General features: G+C 44.4%; 1 long non-coding RNA gene across 1 annotated transcript; it reads left to right on the top strand.

Annotated features, from left to right (window-relative positions):
* Nucleotides 1-4,927: 4,927 nt before the first annotated feature.
* On the top strand, nt 4,928-10,235 carry LOC113837200. Its single transcript, XR_003487874.2, has 3 exons — nt 4,928-5,930; nt 7,851-8,028; nt 8,742-10,235. It is a non-coding gene; the product is annotated as an uncharacterized LOC113837200 (long non-coding RNA).
* Nucleotides 10,236-18,413: the final 8,178 nt, after the last annotated feature.

The raw sequence follows: 18,413 nt of genomic DNA, 5'->3' as shown, positions 1-18,413 counted from the left end.
AGGCGTGCCAGGATTGTGCAATGGGATGAGACTGTGGATTAGGAAATGTCTGGAATTGAAGAGATAGTTACATCCTCGATGGAGGAAAGCATCCAAACAGAGGCTTGAGGGTCTCAGATGGAGAAAGGCCTTCACAGACATGGATTTGGAGCTTTAGGAAAGAACCCAAGGGTTAGGGATTGATGGAACAGGGCTTGTGGCTGTAGGATTGGACGCTTTGGTGAAGACACATAGTTAGCCGTATTAAGAGGGCCGATTCCTGGCTAACGATCCAAAGATGTGGAGTTAGTAGAGGATCCAGACCTGTGGGGGTGAGTTCCTGGCAAGTGACGAATATAGAATGTTCAATACATTTTGCAGCTGAGGTCGGCACCTGGGTCCAGGTGTTCATCTTCGCTTTGGCCCTGTGATGTCTCCCAGTACCAAAAGTTCTTAAGAAGGCTGCAAAGTCAGGCCATGATTGGCACAGTGTAACCATATAACCAAGACTTTCCACTGCCTATAAGTGGAGGGAAGGGGGAGCCGGCCAGAGTCTCACATCGCTGAAACACTGTAGTTAGCAGAGGGGGTGACCTGGTCTTACAAACCAACAACCACCACAACTGCCCCAAGGTTTCCAAATTAGTTTTTATTTAAGTAGATTCTAAAATTGCTCACGCAATGGTCACATTGACCAATTGCCTTCTAAGCATGTTTGTATGTATAGCCCTGGTGCTCTCAGACTTCCAGAAAAGCCTCAGTATACACTAGACAAAACAAAAAATCAGTGCAGAGACACTTAATTGGTACAGATTCTGGAACAAGAGATGGAATGACAGCCCTAAAAAAATGGGGCATCTTTACCAACTATACTTGTGAACTCAGGAAATCCCTTCTCTTTGCTGACGCCAGTACCCCATGTGGCTGGATTATTGTTATTGGATGGGTGGTAAAGACCACGATTGAGACTAGGGTTAGGATCTTAATCTTATCCAGATGTTGCGGTGTGACCCTGAAAAGGTGATGTTATTGTTCGAGCCTTATGGGACCAGTGACAACATCTTCTTTGACACTGTTTCAATGGAGCCTGAACTAGCAAAGTCATGAAGGTTACCAACAACAGATGTGCTCAGTGATCCACAGATGTTTTAGTTTTGCGGCTGGTGGGCTTTATTAATGTGAAGCTGGCAGGTATTTTCTTCATGGTCTCACCCAGCTTTCACCTCCTCTAGTCAAACTAACCCAAAGTGTCTCCTTTTGGGAGGCGAGAAAGGAGACGGGGAGTTTTTCAAGATGGACACACTCCTCACCTTTCCTCATGCAGGCGAGGCCACCTCTCTGCAGCTGAGGGCAGGGAGCTTTCCTTCCCAATGGACAGACAGAAAGACAAGAGGACTGGACACCACTGTAGTGGCATCTCGTCTTGCCGGTTAATTTGTGTTAGTGCCCATGCCTCTTTGGCCTTGGCTTCCGGTGTGGACATTACCCAAAGTTGGGGAAGCAGAAGTCTTGTTCTCTCTCTCTCTCTCTCTCTCTCTCTCTCTCTCTCTCTCTCTCTCTCTCTCTGGATCATTTAGGAAGGGCAGACAGCATCTTCTGGAGCAGGGAGGCCATGGTGCTTTCTTATTATCTGTGTAAGTTGTTCCCAATAAAACAGCCATTTCTCATTTATTTGGGGTCTAGTGAACTCATTACTCCCCTGACCTCACACCACAGGATCAAGAGGGGGAATCTGAGAGGAAGGAAGAAGACTAGCAGGTGTGGGAAAGGGGAGGAGAGAGAAATGGAGCACCATGGTGGTAAATTCAGTAAAAGGCAGGGTATGAACGGCATGAGTGAAAGGAAGAGTCTTCGTTAAACTGTGTGCAGCTATTTACACCAGCTCACAGGATAGAAAGCTGGGGAGATATTGGCCCCTGACCAATATCTGGGAAAGGGAGAGCTGTTTCCTTTAAGGGTGGCTCTCATAGGTCGACCATGCTCCAGAGAAAACCCACTCATCCAAGAGTGTATGGGAAGCACCAAGCCCATGTGGATGGCTTAGGCATTAGGAAAGCTTGTTGCCCTCGAAGAGGACCTGGCTTCTACTCTCAGCATCCACATGGCTGCTCACAACCATCTCCAAATCCTCTCCCGGGGGATTCGACTCCTTTGTCTGATGTCAGTGGGAACCAGGAATGTCCATGGTGGACGATACATGCTTGCAGGCCAAATATTCATCCATATAAAATAATTGGATAAAAGTGCTGAAAGAGACACAAAGCTGAATGGGTAGCAGAGCTGGGGTGAATCTAGGAGGAGACTGGGAGAAGAGAATAAATAAGGCAAACATATATGAAATTCTCAAAGAACCAACACAGAGATGTACAGCTTCAATAATATGAAGACGAATAAAGACTGATGATAAACAGTAAACGCTACCAATAATGAAGCCACAAGAAAAGAAGAGAAGCGGGGACATAGACAGAGGTCCCTGTTGGTAGACAGTTACTGACACACACAGGGCTAGAGAGACAGACAAGAGAGAGTGACATGATCTGGCTGGAGACCCCAGATGCTGTAGACAGGAAATCAGAGATCTCTCTCTGTGCCCTCATTCTTGTCTAGCCTCCTTTTCCCTCACTCACGCCTCCTCTCTGTCTCAGACACCCCCACCACCACCCCGTGTTTATCTCATCTGCTTCCAACTTGGTCGTTCCTATTCCACTTACTCTGCTGGTGCCCATGCCTGGTGCCCCATGGCCGTCCATCCTGTGCCTCAAACTTGGTGCCCAGAACTGAGTGAAGCTTGTTGTTCAGGACCCAACAGGTGGTCATCTCATCCTGCCCCAAGTTCAGCATCTGAACAGCAGGAACTGTCTAGGGTCCCATGGCTGAGCTCAGGGATGCAACTTGGAGACAACCGGGGGCAGCCCTCTACCTCTTTCATTTCTCCAGTTGGAAATGATGTCAGTGAGAGATGCTGTCCAGACTAGAGACTCACTGATCACTCTTTCACAGTTATCCAATAAGAGCTGAACAAACACTTACTTCTCAGAGGCTATATAATCATCACCATCATCATCATCATCATCATCATCATCATCATCATTATTTTTTTGTGAAGACTTTACAACAATGATCTCTCCAACACAGTGGACCATTGGCTCCTTTGGGTCTGTAGGACTGAATTCAGCTCTGCACGTTTGCGTGCAAAGGTATGGCACGGGCTCTGTTGGATTAGTAAAGGACTCTGTGATGAATAAACAAATGGAGGAAACTCCCTGTGCTGGTAAATTGCAACAGAGCTGTGAACCTTTTGGCAGACTCACAGTCTCTTCCAAGGGGTCCTCGGCCAAAGACCAACATTGGGATTTGCCCTGAGATATCATTACCAACCCTTCCTTGAGTGTGTCCTGTTGATCCAGAGTCAGAGAAAAGAAAGGATTTGAGATAGGGTCCTGCAATCCGGTGTTCTGGTCTACCTGCTGTGAGTGGCACTCTCCTCTCATGGGGCCTTTATCTCTGGCTAATGTGTTTGTGCTCTAACAGGCAGCCTGCACAGTCATGCAAATATGCTGCCAGAAGCAGTGACTCAGCTGAGTTTCATCCTGGGGCAATCTCCTCTGACATCCTCTCGGGATCCAGAGCACACACATCAAAAATGACCTTGGCCAGATCCCCCCTTCTCAGCTGCATGGGGAACAAACACCACTTTTGACTTCAAGCAAGTTCACAGAAAACGAGGCAATACATTCGAAAGTGTTGAAACCTACACAAAGACCATTTCTGGTCCTAACAAGTGAAGCTAAAAGCCAATAACCAGGGAAACTGAAAAACTGATCAGTATGTGGGAAAAGTCCCCAGTTAAAATTTCCTTTATGGTGGAGAAATGAAAATTCCATGCATTTGTGGTATGCCGTGAAGGTTTGCATGGATGCATCCATTGTGAAATGGGTAAATCTCAAAAAGAGATGTAACAGAGTCTCAAACCTTGGTGCATGGAAGAAGGAAGCGTAATATGAACAGGAGAATGGAAACATGATTAAAGCTGAGATGCATCTCACCTGTTTCTTTGCACAGAGAAACACACACACACACACACACACACACACACACACACACACACACACAGAGAAAAAAAAGAAAACCTGCACTAAAAAAAGCAAGTTCCAATTTCAGATTTTTTGAAAGATTTTATTTATTTATTGTGTATACAACATTCTGCTTCCATGTATATCTGCACACCAGAAGAGGGCACCAGATCTCATAATGGATGGTTGTGAGCCACCGTGTGGTTGCTGGGAATTGAACTCAGGACCTCTGGAAGAGCAGTCAGTGCTCTTAACCTCTGAGCCATCTCTCCAGCCCCTAGCTTAGTGTTCTTGTGGGACTCTTAACAGTGGGAGCAGGGGGCTGTCTCTGACTCTTTTGCCAACTTTTGGGGACCTTTTCCTCTTATTGGATTGCCTCATCCAGCCTTGATATTGAAGGGACCAGCTTCCCTTTCGGCAGCCATAATGGCCGAACACGTGCTTGCCATAAACCTGCCTTGGTCACTTAGAGGTCAGATGCCTGTCTCGTGACAAGGAACCCATCAGAAGTTAGCTGGTGGCGCTATGCTTTATGGCCCTGGGTGTGCTTTACGAACAAGTGCACAGCAATGACGTAGAGAGCATAGCAACCACCCTGGGAGGGCCTATGGGCCATAACAACCAGTTATCAACACAGGGCAAGCCCTCCAAGCCTGGAGGCACAACAATCCTGAGCCTGTGCGTACCCCTAGACACTCCCCTTACACTGCCCTATAAAGATCTGTGTGCAGCGGCTTCAAACTGTCTTTTCTAGCCATCCGCCATGGCTGGTGGGTGAAAGACCCGAGCTAACATGGGGTTAGCTCGTTAAATTACAATAAAGCCTCGTGCAGTTTGCAGCAAGCTCTCGAATCCGCCTGGTGATTGGGGTGACTGAGAACGTGGCCTGGGACCCCGGATACTTGAGTTTTCGGGGGTCTAACAATATGAGGGAAGTATCTCATTTTATTGTAACTTGTTATGACTTGTTCTGAACTTGTTCATAACTTGTTATGACTCTTTTCTGAAGAGTAACGGAGGAGTGGATCAGAAGGAGAGGACAGGTGGGGAAGGGACTTGCAGGAGAGGAGAGAGAGAGAGGAAACTGTGGATGGGAGGTAATATATGAAGGAAAATGTGCCCAAATTCTGAACCCCCAAATCGCCAAGAGACCAATTCCAATACAAAAACAAAGAGTCTTTTATTATTAATGAGTTAACTGTCTTAACTCAGGGCCCTTCATTCATTCATCACTGATGGAGTGAGAAGGACCAGGGGGGACTTCGAGGAGGGGAATTTATTGGGGTGTGCAAGGGGAGTGTCTAGGGGTACGCAACAGTCTCAGCATTGGTGCACTTCCGGGCTTGGGCAACCTGTCCTGTGTTGATTGGTCAACTGGTTGCTATGGCCTATAGGCCCTCCCAGGGTGGTTGTTATGTTCTGCATGTCCAGAGCCCTACAGCTAACTTCTGATTGGTTGCTTGCCACGTGGACAGTATCTGACCTCCTAGTGATTAGGGCAGTTCCTGCAAGGTCAGAAGGCCAGAAACTAAGCACATATTGCTGAGTCAGGGGCCATTGTCTTGCTGGATCTTTTCTGCAGCCTGTCATGGCTGCTAAAGCAGGGGGCTGAGTGAGGGTCTGGTCCCCTCAGAAAAATAAATGAAAATAAATGTATGTAAATGAATAAATTTGAAATAAGGATTATAAGAGAACACTATGATAAATTCTGCACCAACATGTTACAGAACATAAATGTAATAGACAGACTTTTAACATTTTTTATTTACTTGTTTTGTGTGTACGGGTGTTTTGTCTTCATATAAGTCTGTGAACCACAGAGGCCACAAGAGGGTATCGGATGACCTGGAAGTGGAATTACAAACTGTGAACCTTCAGGTGGGTGGTGTGAATCAAATTCCTGAGCCATTTCTCTTAGCCCCATTAGAATTTTAGATTTGGTGACCTTCTTTTTCTCCAGCAGCTCAGAGAAGCATGTAAATTTTTCTTCTGATATTGACTCTACTTTTCTCATGTTGAACAACTCCTGTGTTCCCGGGAGAAACTAATGCTGTCATTATCTGTATAATGTTGTCACGTGCCTGTATAATCCCTTCTATATGATGTTGAATTTAACACCTAGTATTTTACTGAGTGTATTTTAGTCCACTTTCTTTAGCAATTGTATATATAGGCTTAATCTGGCTTTGGTCTCAGGATAGTGAAATTTAGAAGAAATTAGAAAATAATCTCTCTTGAACTAATTGGAAAAATTAAAAAGAGTTGGTGTTCATGACTCTGAACATGTTTGATTGCATTCATTTTGAAGCCACTGATGCTTAGATATGTTTTTTAGCTGGGCTGGTTCGCTATTATTATTTTACTTTTTTTATATAAGTCTGTACAGATGTTTTATTTCTTTCTGAATCAGATTAGGTTTTCTTGTATATTTCTAAAACCTTGTTTACTGTTTTATGTTATTTAATTTGTCGTTATCCTCTCATGTGTCTTATTTCAAATCTATTTACATGTGTGTGGTGTATGTGTGTGATGTGTGTGGTGTGTGGTGTGTGTGTGTGTGTTGTGGTGTGTGTGTGTGTGTGATGTGATGTGTGTGTGTTGTCTGTGTGGTGTGGTGTGTGTTGTGTGCAGTGTGTGGTGTGTGTGTAGTGTGGTGTATGTGGTGTGGTGTATGTGTAGTGTGTATATGTGGTGTGTGTGTATTGTGTGGTGTGTGTGTGTATGTGTGTATGTGCTTTATGGTGTATGTGTGGTGTGTGTGTATCGGTGTGTGTGGTATGTGGTGTGTGGTGTGTGTGTGGTGTGGTGTGTTGTGTGCGTGTGTATGGTTTGTGCTTTGTGGTGTGTGTGTATATGTGTGTGGTATGTGTGTGGTGTGTTGTGTGTGTGTCTTGTGTGGTGTGTGTCTTGTGTGGTATGTGTGTGGTGTGTTGTGTGTGTGTGGTGTGTGTGGGTGTGTGTGTGTGTGTGTGTGTGGTATGTGTGTGTGTGTCATGTGTGTGGGTGTGTGTGTGTGGGTGTGGTGTGTGTTTATCCAGATGTGCATTGTGAACATGCACTGCCTGGGGGACCAGAAGAGGGTCACCTGAGACTAGAGTTACAGGTGTTCGTGTCCCTCCTGGAGTACTGGGAACTAATCCTGGTCCTCAGCAAAAGCAGCAAGTGCTCTTAACTGCTGTGTCATCCTTCCAGCAACCAGTCTTTCTTATTCCCATGACACCAAGAGCAACGTCCCAGTTATACTTCTCTATCATTTGCATCCCAGCTCTGTTTTCCATCCACTGAGCTGGCAGGAGTCAGTTCTCTCAAGCTTCCTACAAAACAAAAAAGGTCACACAGCTCTACTCAAATATGTACAGTAGGCTGACATCCTGAGAGGATGCAGGAGGAGATTGCCCCAGGATGAAACTCAGCTGAGTCACTGCTTCTGGCAGCATATTTGCATGACTGTGCAGGCTGCCTGTTAGAGCACAAACACATTAGCCAGAGTTAAAGGCATCATGAGAGGAGAGTGCTGCTCATAGCAGGTAGACCAGAACACCGGATTGCAGGACCCTTTCTCAAGTCCCTTCTTTTCTCTGACTCTGGATCAACAGGACACACTTAAGGAAGGCTTGGTAATGACACCTCACCCCAAATCCCAATGCTGTTCAGTCCTTTTGGTCAAGGACCCCTTGGAAGAGACAATGAGTCTGCCAAAAGGCAGTCACAACAGGCCCCTTCTGCCAAAGTTCGCAGCTCTGTTTCAATTAACCAGTCCAGGGTTCTTTCATTGTGTATTTATTTTATTCATCACAGAGGCATTTACAAAACCTAGCAGAGAGAATGCCATAAATAGAGAACTGAACTCCAGTCCTAAAGAAGCCACTGGTCCACTGGGTTGAAGATACCATCATTGTAGACTTCTGTCATTCTCAAATAGACTAACAAGAAGTGTTTGCAGAGCTCTTATTGGACAGCTGTAACGGACAGATTGGTAAGTCTCAATTCTGGGCATCATCGTTTATGGACATCCCCAGGACTGCCCCCAAGTAGTCTACAAATTGCATCCCTGAGCTCAGCCATGGGACCCTAGACAGTTCCTGCTGTTCAGATGCTGAACTTGGGGCAGGGTGAGATGACCACCTGTTGGGTCCTGAACAACAAGCTTCACTCAGCTCTGGGCACCAAGTTTGAGGCACAGGATGGACGGCCATGGGGCACCAGGCATGGGCACCAGCAGAGTAAGTGGAATAGGAATGACCAGTGTTGGAAGCAGATGAGATAAACACGGGGTGGTGGTGGGGGTGTCTGAGACAGAGAGGAGGCGTGAGTGAGGGAAAAGGAGGCTAGACAAGAATGAGGGCACAGAGAGAGATCTCTGATTTCCTGTCTACAGCATCTGGGGTCTCCAGCCAGATCATATCGCTCTCTCATGTCTGTCTCTCTAGCCCTGTGTGTGTCAGTAACTGCCTACCAACAGGGACCTCTGTCTATGTCCCCGCTTCTCTTTTTTTCTTGTGGCTTCATTATTAGTAGCGTTTACTGTTTATCGTCAGTCTTTATTCGTCTTCATATTATTGAAGCTGTACATCTCTGTGTTGGTTCTTTGAGAATTTCATATATGTTTGCCTTATTTATTCTCTTCTCCCAGTCTCCTCCTAGATTCACCCCAGCTCTGCTACCCATTCAGCTTTGTGTCTCTTTCAGCACTTTTATCCAATTATTTTATATGGATGAATATTTGGCCTGCAAGCATGTATCGTCCACCATGGACATTCCTGGTTCCCACTGACATCAGACAAAGGAGTCGAATCCCCCGGGAGAGGATTTGGAGATGGTTGTGAGCAGCCATGTGGATGCTGAGAGTAGAAGCCAGGTCCTCTTCGAGGGCAACAAGCTTTCCTAATGCCTAAGCCATCCACATGGGCTTGGTGCTTCCCATACACTCTTGGATGAGTGGGTTTTCTCTGGAGCATGGTCGACCTATGAGAGCCACCCTTAAAGGAAACAGCTCTCCCTTTCCCAGATATTGGTCAGGGGCCAATATCTCCCCAGCTTTCTATCCTGTGAGCTGGTGTAAATAGCTGCACACAGTTTAACGAAGACTCTTCCTTTCACTCATGCCGTTCATACCCTGCCTTTTACTGAATTTACCACCATGGTGCTCCATTTCTCTCTCCTCCCCTTTCCCACACCTGCTAGTCTTCTTCCTTCCTCTCAGATTCCCCCTCTTGATCCTGTGGTGTGAGGTCAGGGGAGTAATGAGTTCACTAGACCCCAAATAAATGAGAAATGGCTGTTTTATTGGGGAACAACTTACACAGATAATAAGAAAGCACCGCCATGGCCTCCCTGCTCCAGAAGATGCTGTCTGCCCTTCCTAAATGATCCAGAGAGAGAGAGAGAGAGAGAGAGAGAGAGAGAGAGAGAGAGAGAACAAGACTTCTGCTTCCCCACCTTTGGGTAATGTCCACACCGGAAGCCAAGGCCAAAGAGGCATGGGCACTAACACAAATTAACTGGCAAGGTGAGATGCCACTACAGTGGCGTCCAGTCCTCTTGTCTTTCTGTCTGTCCATTGGGAAGGAAAGCTCCCTGCCCTCAGCTGCAGAGAGGTGGCCTCGCCTGCATGAGGAAAGGTGAGGAGTGTGTCCATCTTGAAAAACTCCCCGTCTCCTTTCTCGCCTTCCAAAAGGAGACACTTTGGGTTAGTTTGACTAGAGGAGGTGAAAGCCGGGTGAGACCATGAAGAAAATTCCTGCCAGCTTCACATTAATAAACCCCACAAGCCGCAAAACTAAAACAGCTGCGGATCACTGAGCACATCTGTTGTTGGTAACCTTCATGACGTCACTAGTTCAGGCTCCATTGAAACAGTCTCAAAGAAGATGTTCTCACTGGTCCCATAAGGCTCGAACAATAACATCACCTTTTCAGGGTCACACCGCAACATCTGGGTAAGATTAAGATCCTAACCCTAGTCTCAATCGTGGTCTCTACCACCCATCCAATAACAATAATCCAGCCACATGGGGCACTGGGGTCAGCAAAGAGAAGGGATTTCCTGAGTTCACAACTATCTCATCCTAGGTGTCCCAGGACACTGCCAACCTAAACAGTCCCCTGTGTGAAGTCAGACTCTAGGCTGACAGCCCTTTCACATGGAAACTAGCAAGCCAAGAGCACCTCCCTGTGTCTTCCAACTCCCAGTCACCTTCTAATGTTGTATCCTTCCTTGGAGGATCATGGGATCTAGTGTGAACATCAGGATCTTTGCTCCTGACACCTGCATTGAGAATCAAATTCTCCCAGCTGCTTTCTCCTTATTCAAGAGAAGAGTAGCCTAGGACAGACAGCATCCCAGGCACCGGGCAGACAGCAGCATTTGCTGGACCAATACATGCCAGGTTCTACTCACTCAACCACTCTCCACCCCAAACCCGCAAACAGCTTCTTTTGTCTGCCTCTGCCCTCTGCCCCTCCCTGCAGGTCTCAGAGTCCAGAGGTCTAGAATACTTTTCAACATGTGCCACCACTAGGCAAGCTAGCCTGAGATGCCTCTGAGTCAGTGTGCAACCCTGATGACCGGCATCAGTGCCTCCCAAGCCCACATGAGTCCCTCCATGATAAGCGGAGAACAATCCCAACTCTTCATCATTAATTGCACACTCCACCCCGTGCTCATGTTGGAAGATCTAGGAACAACTTTGATCCTGTAACAGCCACTTTCTCACCCTCCTGAGTGTAACCTTGGCTCACACTCAACCATGTCTACACCAATAGTGAATCTTTCATGGGTTTTATTTTGCATGTCACCAGTAATAACTTCTTGATCATCTTAGTGTACACACACTTTTCCTAACACACACACACACACACACACACACACACACACACATACATACACAGGTCAACCCCTCATCTTCTTCCTCTTCTTTGTCTTGAGCTTAAAGCTTCAAAACCCAAGGTGTTTAGGGTAGGGAAAGAAATAGTTACCATGTAATGTTTACTGCATTTGACAAAACGACTTGAAATTGTTGTATGTTTATAACAGTCACTGTGTAGCTGGTATTGACCTGGACCTGGAAGCTTACTTCTTCTTTGTTTTCAAAGTACTAGAAGGTGCTCTCCAGGCTTCAGAGGGTAAAAAAGTCATTAGTAGTCCTACTAATGCAGTGCAGCTATAACAAGCACAGTCCTACAGTGCAGCTATAACAAGGACTGACCTAGCAAGATATGCCTACGGGTTCAATGATATGAATGTTATGGGGGTAACCAACTGCCTTCTAATTCTACTAGAGGGAAACTATGCCTGGTGCTATAAACCTGGCCATCCATCTTTGGCTAGGAAGGCCCTAGGCTCTAGAGGATAACCTACAACACTAAGAGCGCATTACATAAAATCATTTTCCAAAATCTGATTCTTATGCCCACAGATAGATGCATCTCTTACCCCTTTAACTGTTTAAATGTCAGTTAATTCAGAGATTCATAACTGACCAAAGTGCAGAGAATAAGTGACAATGGAGTACTCACCCCTCATTGGGATGTCTGTATCATACCCACACTCCTTTCCGAAGACCCGAAGAATGTCCCAGGAGTAGCAGAAATATCTTAAGAGTGAGAATTTGGAGAGGATATTCACAAAATAGTGAGTTCTGGCTATAACAAGAACAAGACCCTCAGGGCTGGAGAGATGGCTCAGCAGTTAAGAACGCTGGCAGCTCTTCCAGAGGACCTGGGTTCAATTCCCAGCACCCACATGGCAGCTCACAGCTGTCTGTAATTTCAGTTCTAGAGGATCTGACATCTTCACACCAATGCACACAAAATAAAGTTAATAACAAAAAAAGAACATGACCCGCAGGAAATCAAAGCACCTTCTGACTACATGCATCAGACCCATTCAAGATCAAGGCAGTCAGCATTCCAACATTTGCAAGAGAGTAGTTGGTGAAACCCACCCGTGACTGAAGGGTTTGGGACAGGTGCTAGCCGCTAAGGGAGGTTCAATGGTATTCAACAGTGTGGCCCATGGTAAGACACCCATGCTGCAGCAGATGACCCTACAGCCATGCACATACAGACAACACTAACTCTACTCTGTTAATTTTTTAAGATGGACAATGCTGGAGAGATGGCTCAGCAGATGAGAAGTCACTGCTCTTGCAGATGAGCTGAGTCTGATGCCCAGAGCCATGAATGACGGGCAGCTCACATGGCCTGGCACTCCATCTCCAGGAGATTGAGTGTCCTCTTCTGGCCTGCTGGACCTCCTACACTGACACATACACGAATGTACATGTAGGGAGACTCTAGTCCCGCCCCAGGTACCCGGACAGGTGTGCCGGAACATGCCCATGAGGGCGGGGTAAGGGGAAGTCTTAGGCTGACGTAGAAAGGCTTCTTAAGGGGTTGGCAGACGGGTGCATGGTCTCTTCTGCTCCCCCAGCTACCGGCGCTGGTTCCAGCTCCCTCCCTCTCGCTTTGGCCTGCACTTGACTGGTATGTCTAAATAAAGAAAACCTTAGCTCTATTGGCTGCTGACTGACCACTCCACATGTACATAATTTAAAATAAAATAAATTATTCAAAAATAAAAAGAAGGCATGAAGGTGGGAGAAGGATGCCAGATGGGAGGAATTGGAGTGGGAAGTGTGGGATACATATGACCTAAATATGCTGTGTTCATATTTGTAATTACCAAGAATAAATAAGAGATAGATAGATAGATAGATAGATAGATAGATAGATAGATGACACATACTTGAAAAACTAGCCACAGTCTATATCTGTGATACATACCTGTGATCCCAGTTCTGAGCATGTCAAAGCTGGAGGATGAGTTCCAGACCAGCCTGAGCTACATGGCAGACTTCTATAACTGATCAAAGACCAAAATTAAGAGTACAAATAAATAACATTATGCTTGTAGGGCTCCTTGACACAGGGGCAGACATTACCATTATAACCCAAGAATCTTGACATCCAAGTGGGCCTCTTCAGGAGGTAAACATTCAATTCTTAAAGATTGGAACCCTATCTCAGGTAAAACCAAGCACGAGATGAGTTGAATGTATAGGGCCAGAAGGAGAAAGAGGAAGGCTGAGGCCATATGTGGCTGATATAACAATAAATCTATGAGGTCATGATCTATTGCAGCAATGAAAAACCCAGATTAACATTTCTCCAGTATCAGATATGAACCATAAACAAACTTGTGTTTATGAAAAAAATATTACAAGGCACTATATAAAACAGACACCAACCATCCAGGCTGTACAAAAACAGAATACAAGTACCAAACTAACAGAGGAACCAAAAGCCCTGCCCTTAAAGTGGCTAACCCTGTCTGGGTGGGGCAATGGCTTATGACCCCTGAGAAGCTAGAGGCTCTAGAAAAGCTGGTTCAGGAACAGCTAAATTCTGGACATATTGAAGAATCTACCAACCCTTGGAATTCTCCTGTATTTGTTATTAAAAAGAAATATGGAAAATGGAGAATCTTACAGACTTGAGAGCCATCAACAAAGTAATTCAACCAATGGGCTCTCTACCTCCAGGAATACCTTTGCCTTCTCTGATACCTAAAGAATGGCCGATTATAGTTGTTGATTTAAAAGATTGTTTCTTTACTATACCTTTACAAGAAAGAGATAAGGAAATGTTCCTCAATAACACCCATTTGTCATTTATCTTGGGTCTACTGAAATCATTGCACCCTGACCTTCACCTTTACAAGAAAGAGATAAGGAAGTATTCCTCGATAAACACCCATTTATCATTTATCTTGGGTCTACTGAAATCATTGCACCCTGACCTTCACCTTTACAAGAAAGAGATAAGGAAAAACTTGGCTTCATGGTGCCTACTTGCAATAATTCTCAGCTGGTCAAGATATATCAATGGAAGGTCTTGCCACAGGGAATGTTAAATAGCCCCACCCCTGTGCCAATATTTTATCCAAAAACCATTGGAAAAAAATCGTGAACAGTTTTCACAATCTATAATTTACCGTTATATGGATGATATATTGCTGGCTGATTCTAAGGCAGAGACATTAAAAAAAAATGTTTAAGGAAGTAAAGGAAGTTTTTACCTCACTGGGGATTACAAATTGCCCCCGAAAAAAATACTAGGAGGAGATTCTATCAATTATTTAGGATATAAAATAGATCTACAGAAAATTAGACCACAAAAAGTACAGATCAGGAGGGATCAATATCAGACTCTTAATGATCTTCAAAAATTGCTAGGTGATAGATGGCCCTCAACTGAAGAATGGATGGAGAAAATGTGGTACATTTACACAATGGAGTACTACTCAATGGAAAAAAAAAAATGGAATCTTGAAATTCACAGGCAAATGGATGGAACTAGAAAAAAAACATCCTGAGTGAGGTAACCCAGTCGCAAAAAGACAAAAATGGTATGTACTGACTCATGTATGGATTTTAGATCTAGAGCAATGAAGAAGCAGCCTACAATCCACACTGCCAGCTAGGAAACAAGGAAGACCCTAAGAGAGACCTACATGGTCCCCCCGGAGAAGGGAAAGAAACAAGATCTCCTAAGCTAATGGGGAAGGGGAGAGGGAGTTAGAAGAAAGAGAAGGGGAGGAGAGGAGAGGAGAGGAGAGGAGAGTAGAGTAGAGGAGAGGAGAGGAGAGGAGAGGAGAGGAGGGCTTGAGGGAGCAGGAATATTGAGTTAGGGGAAGAATAGAGGAAAGCAAGAAAAGTGATACCATCATAGAGGGAGCCATTATAGGTTTAAAGAGAATTCTGGCACTAGGGATCTACAAGGTTGACCCCAACTAACAATCTAAGCAGTAGTCAAGAGGCTACCTTAAATACTCTTCTCCAATAATGAGATTGATAACTACCTTACATGTCATCCTAGAGCCTTCATCCAGTAGCTGATGGAAGCAGACTCAGACACCCACAGCTAAACACTGAGCTGAACTCTGGAATCCAGTTGCAGAGAGGGAGGAGTGATGAGCAAAGGGGTCAAACCAGGCTGGAGGAACCCACAGGGACAGCTGACCTGAACAAAGTGTTGCTCATGGACTCCAGACTGACAGCTGGGAAACCAGCATAGGACTGTTCCAGACCCCCAGAGGAGGAGGTCAGTTTGGAAGTCTGGACAATCTATGGGGTCACTGGTAGTGGATCAGTATTTACCCCTAGTACACAAATGGACTTTGGGAGCCCTTGCCATATAGAGGGACACTCTCTCAGCCTAGACACACTGGGGAGGGTCTAGGTCCTGCTCCAAATGATATGACAGACTTTGAAGGTCTCCCATGGAAGACCTCACCCTCCCTGGGGAGCAGAAAGTGGTTAGGATAGGGGAGGAGGGGAGGGAGAGGGAACTGAGATTGACATGTAAAAGAAGCTTGTTTCTAATTTAAATAGAAAAAGAAAAAGAAAAAAAAACTTTGTAAATCTAAAAAACAAAACAAAACAAAAAAAATGCTAGGAAAGATTTCCCAGCTACAGACTATTATTAAAGTAGAAGGACATGATATAAAAAATTTGAAAAAGATCCTAAAAGGGGCCAAGGATTTAAATAGTCCAAGAATATTATCAGCTGAACCTGAGAAAGAATTAGAATGGGTAGAAAAAAGAATACTAGAGGCACTTGTGGACCGTGTGGATCCAAAGTTCAACTGCATTCTGGTTATATTACCATCTAGGAAATATCCTTCAGGGATTTTGATGCAGAGGGAAGATATCATATTAGAATGGATATTTCTACCACATAAACAGAATAAAACATTATATAGAATATATCTATGAATTGATTTTTTTTTTGGTTTTTCGAGACAGTGTTTCTCTGTGTAGCTTTGGAGCCTATCCTGGCACTCACTCTGGAGACCAGGCTGGCCTCGAACTCACAGAGATCCTCCTGCCTCTGCCTCCCGAGTGCTGGGATTAAAGGTATGTGCCACCAATGCCTGGCTGAAACAGTTTTTTAAATATTATAACTGGTATACAAAAAAATATTATTACTGGTATACCTCACAATCCTACAGGACAAGCAGTTGTTGAGAGATCTAATTGCACTTTAAAGGAAATGCTCTATGAACAGGCGGGGGAACCAAGACACACCCCCCAAAACAGATTACATAATGCTTTACTAACATTAAACTTTCTTAATGCTAAATAGAAAGGAAAAACAGCCACAGAAAGACATTGGACAATAGAAAAAAACTTGAGCTAAATCACTCAGTGTACTTCAAGGATGTATTGACCTCAGTGTGGAAACCAAGATACGTGTTATGTTGGGTAGGAGTTTTGCCTTTGTTTCTACAGGAGAAGAAAAGCTTTGGATTCCATCAAAGTTGATCAAGATCCGATTTGAACAGGAGAAGTCTCTTGATGAGGAGAAATGATAGGACATCCACCAAGGTATATCCCACAAGTTATGGAGACCTCACAAAAGTAGGGTGAGAGCGTTGGTGGCACACGCCTTTAATCCCAGCACTGGGGAGGCAGAGGCAGGAGGATCTCTGTGAGCTTGAGACCAGCCTGGTCTACAAGAGTGAGTTCCAGGACAGCCTCCAAAGCCACAGAGAAAAACCAAAAAAAAAAAAAAAAAAAGTAGGGTGAGTGTTCTTTTCTTGTCTTTACAGGAAAACAGAAAACACCCATCTTCATGAAGCCAAAAGACAATAGACTGTAGATGGCTAAAGAACAGAGGATAGCTATCCAGAAAGAACCATCAAATGAAGAATGTGACTTATGGCACCAATATCTATTCTTAGTAAAATCTTTTATACAAAATCTGTATCTCCTTACTTCCTAGTACTCTGGTGGTCCCAATTCATACAAAACCAGTGCTGCCTTTGGAGTTGGGTTTAGCTTTCCTTCTCTATATTCAAGCATGTTGTTAAAATAAAATTCAGAGTTCCTGTCTCATATCAAAAAAAAAAAGCCTATTGGTGTAAGACAGAAGAAAACAAAATCTAGGGACTATTATTTATCAAAAATCAGCTGTCTCTCTAGAATCCTAATTTCCCTCATACTTATTCTCATCCTTATTGCTACCTTTCCCAGTATGCATACCTACAAAAGTTAAACTTTCTGTGTTGATATTAATGTTTAAGTCTTCCACAATGGACAATAAAGTTTCCTAACAGCAATCGTTGAAATCTCCGGAAAGAAGATGGGCCCCACTTCATCGATTCCACTCGATTCCACTTGATGTTTTTGAACTAGTAAACACCAGCCTAAGACTGGTTTGGGACTACACTGCTCTAGACAACTCCAGACTAGCGAGCTGACATGGTGCACCTTCTTACTACACCCTGGCCAGAGTTTCAAGTAAGAACTTCAGTTAAGCATCTCCTGCCACTCAGAGACTAGCTACAATGTTACAGCTAGTCCTCTCCAGACTTTCCATTGCTTTATTTTTTTCCCTACAGGATCCCATAGAATCACTATCGCCCCATTACAACAGGAAGTAATTCTAAGAAAACAACGCCCCTTTTCCCTACAGTTGGCATTAAGACTATTCTGGTTATTTTGGTTTCTCTCTCTCTCTCTCTCTCTCTCTCTCTCTCTCTCTCTCTCTCTCTCTCTCTCTCTCTCTCTCTCTCTGTCTCTCTCTGTCTGTCTCTCTCTCTCCCACTGAAAAAAGTATAATTATCACCTGCTTATGATTGGTTTTAAGTTGTGTAGGGTTGGGTATGGAAGGTAATGGTCAGGCTCGGGTATCTCTTTTAGATAAGATTAAGGGTCTCGATAGGAAGGGTATGGTTAGGATAGGATATAGGTAGATTAACATATCTTCCTGTGAACTAATTTTAGCAACTATTAGCTACAGATAACTTACATTGTTAGATTTTTGTATGTTGACTGAGTAGGGTCTTCTTTTTTGTTTACAATGTTTTGCATACAAATATAAAACTACTTGTATGCATATATTTCGTAAATTGATACAATTTAGGGTATTTTATCATGCTGCACTTTACACTTCTACCTCTAGTCAAGACATTTCAACTCTACCTCTGTTGTTGAGATTCGATTACAGTTACCCATGCTTCTTATACCTATGAGGTTAGTCAGACGTAGATATTTGATCTTCAAACACTTCAAAGACCTGCAGAATATGACATTTAAATGCTTTAATGTTAGTACTCCGTTGACTTGAGACGCGATTGCTTCTGACAGCACCCAGCTATTCCTGAGAAAATGTTGGGCACTGGGGATGACACTCCATCTGGAGTTCATTCTCTCCTCAGCTACTGGCCTCTTGTGCAAAGAACTGTCCCCACCTCGACTGATGACCTTGGACATGCTGTCATTACACTTAAAGACGACTGCTGAACCTTGCCGAGTCAGGGTAAGACCGTTTTTCAGTTTCCCTGCTTCTGAA

This window comes from Cricetulus griseus, chromosome 9 (genome assembly GCF_003668045.3).
Source record: "Cricetulus griseus strain 17A/GY chromosome 9, alternate assembly CriGri-PICRH-1.0, whole genome shotgun sequence".
Lineage (NCBI taxonomy): Eukaryota > Metazoa > Chordata > Mammalia > Rodentia > Cricetidae > Cricetulus > Cricetulus griseus.
Note: the sequence above shows the minus strand (reverse complement) of the source record. Positions and strands in the feature narration are given on the sequence as shown.